Raw genomic sequence first — 6,407 nt, forward strand, 5'->3', positions numbered from 1 at the left:
ATACTATTTTATTTTATTTATTAATTTTTTTTTGTCTTTTTGTCAAAAATTAGCCTTCACAGAGTTCCCGTCATGGCTCAATGGTTAACGAAGCCAACTAGGAACCATGAGGTTGCGGGTTTGATCCCTGGCCTCGCTCAGTGGGTTAAGGATTCCGAGTTGCCATGAGCTGTGGTGTAGGTCGCAGACGCGGCTAGGATCCCGTGTTGCTGTGGCTCTGGTGTAAGCTGGCAGCTACAGCTCCGATTAGACCCCTAGCCTGGCAACCTCCATATGCCTCGGATGCGGCCCTAGAAAAGGCAAAAAGACCAAAAAATTTTAAAAAATGAGTCTTCACATAGGCGTAGGTATAAAAACAGAAGATTAGCCCTATGTGGATTTTCTTCTGCTCAGCAAAACACAGATTAGAATCCTGTCTGAAGTTTTTTCCTTAAAAACACTGTAACACTGCTTAGATCTTGAAAACAAAACATCACAGAATTCTGTACTCCTGGAGACAATGAATGCTCAAACAACTATTAGATGATCTAATATCAAAAGAATGGATCAGTAACTCTATAAGCTTAATTAAATTGTCTTCTGGAGGATGGAATATGATTCTAAGATGTAGAAGAGCATCACCTTGGACCCATCGCTCACTTTTCCTTCTCCTTTATCTCTCTTTGCATCCTCTGTCAATCACAAATTCATAATTATTATTATATGTTAGATGTAACATATCTAACTTTACAAAAGCTCTTTCATTTACCAGTGACAATAACCCATGTGGTAGATATCATAATTATTCTACAGATGAGAAAACTGGAATGTGGTTACGTTTAGAGAGGTTGAATAAAACATGCCTGTCTTATTCCAGAGCTTGGGCCTTTGCCTCCTCTAAAACAAAATAAGAGGTCCACTCACACACCCACATGCCTGTCATTCCTGCGAGTAGGCATTACCTTTGCTGTTCAGAAATGAGGGGACTGGGTGATGCTGCAGGCATCCAGTCTCACCTGATTTTCTGTCTGCAGTAGAATGAGACTCAATATCAAGGTCAAATTTTTCATCTCCTTTATGAAGCTATGCTCAGAAACTGAAGTCATCCAGAAGAGCCAGTGCTCATCCTGATGACCGGTCTAAAATTAAAGGCCAGACAAAAAAGGCCTGAAAAATGTTCCGGCAAATTTCAAGGAAGCAGCATGATACCATCCACTAATTAAACACTCAAAACCAGGAGTTCCTGTTGTGGCGCAGCAGAATCCAACTAGGAACCATGAGGTTGCAGATTCGATCCCTGGCCTTGCTCAGTGGTTAAGGATCCGGTGTTGCCATGAACTGTGGTGTAGGTCCCAGAGGTGGCTCAGATCTGGCATTGCTGTGGCTGTGGCCTTAGGCCAGCAGCTGTAGCTCCAATTTGACCCCTAGCCTTGGAAATTCCATATGCCTCAGGTGCAATCCTAAACAGCAAAAAAAAAAAAAAAAAAAAAAAAAATCCCAACTCAACATCAGTCTTCTGCCAATCCAGACCCAGCCAAAGATAGTCAAAGGACAAAACTGAATTAAAATCATCCTCAGGAGTTCCTGTCGTGGCGCAGTGGTTAACGAATCCGACTAGGAACCATGAGGTTGCGGGTTCAGTCCCTGCCCTTGCTCAGTGGGTTAATGATCCGGCGTTGCCGTGAGCTGTGGTGTAGGTTGCAGACGCGGCTCAGATCCCACGTTGCTGTGGCTCTGGCGTAGGCTGGTGGCCACAGCTCCGATTCGACCCCTAGCCTGGGAACCTCCATATGCTGCAGGAGCGGCCCAAAGAAATAGCAAAAAGACAAAAAAAAAAAATTAAAAAAAAAATCATCCTCAGACTTTACAATATGCCCTCAAGAAGTTAAATTCTAATGATTCAATGAAAAATAATCACCAACTTGGAGTTCCCACTGTGGTGCAGTGGGTTAAGGATCCGACATTGTCACTGCAGCGCCTCAGGTTGCTACTGGGAGCGGGTTTGATCGATCCCTGCCCCAAGACCTTCCACACATTGCAGGCACAGCAGAACAAACAAACAAAAAACAAACAAAAAAATCACCAACAGAGTTCCCTGGTGGTCTAATGGTTAGAACTCTGTGCTTTCACTGCTGTTGCGCAGGTTCAATCCCTAATTTGGGAACTGAGATCCCATATCAAGCTGTTATACACTGTGGCCAAAAAAAAAAAAAAAAAAAAAAATCACCAACCAAACTAATTAAAACCATCTATAAAGACATAACCCATGTAAAAATAAATTATCAATAATGTCACATATTTGTGTAATGACAGTTTGTATTCACAGAGCACACTCATTTATTTCACGCCCTTTGATCCTCCCCAAAACTCTGAGGTTGAAAGGGCAACAGTTACCACACTTATTATTACGTCATCATCCTCTCCATTTTTATTCATGAGACTATTAAGTTTCTGGTAACTTGCAGCTAACTGATCCAGCTAGTCAACAGTAAAAGCAGGATTCAAACTTGGCTATTCCACTGTTCTTTTTATTATACAGAAATCGTTTTATTATACTAGGAGTCCACCTTCAGGAAAACAGCAGAAATTGTTGCCTGAATAGACATTAAACTCCATGCATAACATTTGAGATCTGATCTGGAGAATGGTCTAAACTGACCCAGGATAATTATCATTCTTGCTTTTTAAGCAGTTTCTTTAAGCATCATTCACACACAACAGTAGGGATTTAGATTTTACAATCAGTGCTCTACTTTTCAGGTTTTTGCTCAACCATTCTGCATTTGCTTAAAGCATCTATTGCTGCCTACCTGCACATCTTCCAAGTTGAGATCACAGTTCAACATTGTTTTTATATTTGTGCATGTTCAGAAAATTAAGAAATTAATATATCTGAATGCCTACCAGATTTAGCTCTTACAGCTGAATAATATAGCATCTTCCCCTAAGAATTAGTCATTCAAGATAAATCAACACAACTCTTCTCAGTGTGGTAACCTATGTACTTATATCAAGGAGGTGCTGATTATGTCTAAAGACAAAAGAATCCAAAATAATATACCAACCTCTGAAAGAAACCAGTTATGAGAAATGCAAAGCAGAAATTAGTCACTGGTGATTGAATGCAGAAATAAAGCCTGCTAACAAAACTCCATTAACTGCAAAGCCATGGAATGATATTTATAAATACAATTTTGTACAAGCGTTGGGCGGGCAGGTTTGGAGCCTAAAACATGGAATAGAAACAGGTAATGAAAGCCTAAAGAACCCATCCTTTAGGGCAAAACAAAACTGGATCTGAAAACCGGACTGCATTTTGTGACTGAGCAAATCAATGATCTACCTCAAGTCTCTGCTTCCTTTTCTATAACATGGGAATGAAAATTACCATCTCTTGTGACTGGTGTAAGGACTAAAGGACAGATTACATGTGAAATAATATGTCACAAACTAATTCAAAAAATATTAAGGAACTCTGCTCAGCTGAAGCTTATCCTCTATAAGCAAACATTTCACCTTTTTTTTTTTTTTTTTGGTCTTTTTAGGGCTGCACCCATGGCATATGGAGGTTCCCAGGCTAGGGGTATAATTGGAGCTATAGCTGCTGGCCTAGGCCAGACCCACAGCAGCTTGTAATCCAAGCCACATCTTCAACCTACACCTCAGCTCACGGCAACCCAGGATCCTTAACCCACTGAGCGAGGCCAGGGATCAAACCTGCAACCTCATGGTTCCTAGTCAGATTAGTTTCCGCCGTGCCACTATGGGAACTCCCACACATTTCACTTTTAATTTGAGTCTTTGGGGAGAGATTTCTGCAATGGATCACGTGTCCCTACATACTTAGGTGGAATTAGTGGTCCTGACTGAATTTTTATGGATGAGTCAAAGAACTATAGCGACATCTTGGAGTCTGTTGACTTGTCAAGTGTTGTTCCATGCCCTGAACTATGGTCAAAGAGGTAAACTTTTTCTTTTTTTTTTTTTTTTTTTTTTTTGTCTTTTTGCTATTTCTTTGGAGGTTCCCAGGCTAGGGGTCGAATCGGAGCTGTAGCCACCGGCCTACGCCAGAGCCACAGCAACGCTGGATCCGAGCCTCGTCTGCAACCTTCACCACAGCTCACGGCAATGCCGGATCGTTAACCCACTGAGCAAGGGCAGGGACCGAACCCGCAACCTCATGGTTCCTAGTCGGATTCGTTAACCACTGCGCCACGATGGGAACTCCCAGGTAAACTTTTTCAATTGCTGTATCTACTTTCTAGTTTTTCAATCTCCTCTCATATTTCAGTTATTGCTGCCTTGACTGCAATTTCGATTCTCCTATGAGTTGGGGAACTCTATAGAAAGTCACCAGGCTTTGGCTGAGTGCCTAAGGAGTTCTTTGTAGAAGTGAAAGTAAAGTTGTCCCCCCATAGCTGGGGAGGATTTGTTCCAGGGGGATTTGTTTCTGTTGCTGATACCAAAGTGGGTGGAAACACAAGTCTTAGAGTCAGCCCTGCTATCCACAAGCTCTACATCCTACAGATGGAAAACGTGGTACCATTCACAAACTGTGTACATACAGAGGTCCAGCTGTACTTCGGTTTTAAGTAAACTCTACGCTGTCTTAGATGTTGAAGGTTTTTTGTTTGTTTGTTGTTTTTCTTCATTTCCTGCTTCTTTGGCTGTGTTTCAAAGAGTCACTCTGGCCAGAAAAGCATCCTATGAATAAAAGTGTGATTGAAAATATTGTTTGAGAATATGGAGATGGGCAAAAACCTATCACGAAGGCTGCCAAGAGTCTCCTGTTTCCGTAAATGAAGAACAAGCCCTGGAGTCTTTGGGTGTCCTGAGATGCTTGGGCCCCCTTGAACATTCTGCACCCCTGCCCCAGCTCCACTGTAGATGTTGTCGTAGGGACCATTGCCTTCTTAGGCTTTAGGGAGCTCCAGAGCATGAATTCTTTAATCCTAGACCTCATATTCATCTCAGGGGCCACTTGAGCTTTCCTTCAACTCATGTTTTTACCTTACTCTTTGCTTTTTAGCTCTGCTTCCTGATTCTTAGGCCCAGTGATAGTGCCAAGCACAACAAATGTTTTAGAATGAACAGATGGATGGTTTCCTGGCAATCAGTGCAGCCAGTGGTACTCATGACTTCTCACTTAAATCCTCATGACCAGGCTTGTTGTTTAGAGCTTGCGTGGCTCTCAGTGTCAGCACATTACACTGGCCACCCCTAAATGCTGAGTGTACAGTGAAGTCTGTTATTTATAGGACTAAAATAGGTATCTGTCCCAACTCCCTAAGCCTTTTTCCTATATCCCTATTGTGCCATTCCAGCAACGTTGAAATATTTTTCCATCACTATTGGTCAATCATGTCAGAGTCTCTTAAAAGCCTACTAGCAGGTGCTCATGTTGGCAAGCTCCAAGAAGGGAACATCACGCTTAGTTGACCACAGGACATTTTTTGTGTTCATGGTACATCCTTTAGAATTAGCGTTCCAGGAGTTCCCATTGTGGCAAGTGATTAATGAACCTGACTAGCATCCATGAGGACCCACGTTCGATCCGTGGCCTCATTCAGTAGGTTAAGGATCTGGCATTGCCATAAGCGGTGGTGTAGGCTGCAGACGGAGCTGGGATCTGGCATTGCTATGGCTGTGGCATAGGCCAGTGGCTACAGCTTCAATTCAACCCCTAGTCTGGGAACCTCCATATGCCATGGATGAGGCCCTAAAAAGACAAAAGACAAAAGACCAAAAAAAAAAAAAAAAAAAGATTAGTGTTCCACTGACTCACTTGGGGAAACAGTATTTTTGCTTGTGAAGATTGATTCAACAATATTTATTAAATATTTATTGAGGAACTATTATTTATAAAGCACTATCCTAGGTGTTTGGGATACACCTGGAATAGTGTATCCCAAATGGAGCTTATGCTCTAGCAAGAAAGACATAAAAAAAATAAAAATAGGAGTTCCCATTGTGGTGCAGCGGAAACAAATCCAACTAGGAACCATGAGGTTGCAGGTTTGATCCCTGGCCTCGCTCAGTGGGTTAAGGATCTGGCATTGCTATGAGCTGTGGTGTAGGTTGAAGACATGGCTCAGATCTGGCATTGCTGTGGCTGTGGCATAGGCTGGCAGCTATAGCTCCAATTAGACCCCTAGCCTGGGAACCTCCATATGCTGTGGGTGTAGCCCTAAAAGGACAAAGAAAAAAAACATAAAAAGTAAAGACCCGGAATAGCCAAAGACATCCTGAAAAAGAAAAATGGAGCTGGAGGAATCAGGCTCCAGGACTTCAGAGTATACTACAAAGCAACAGTCATCAAAGCCATATGGTACTGGCACAAACACAGAAATATAGGTCAGTGGAACAGGATAGAAAGCCCAGAATTAAACCCACGTACCTACAGTCTATGACAAAGGAGGTAAGAATAT

This window comes from Sus scrofa, chromosome 7 (genome assembly GCF_000003025.6).
Source record: "Sus scrofa isolate TJ Tabasco breed Duroc chromosome 7, Sscrofa11.1, whole genome shotgun sequence".
Taxonomy (NCBI): Eukaryota; Metazoa; Chordata; class Mammalia; order Artiodactyla; family Suidae; genus Sus; species Sus scrofa.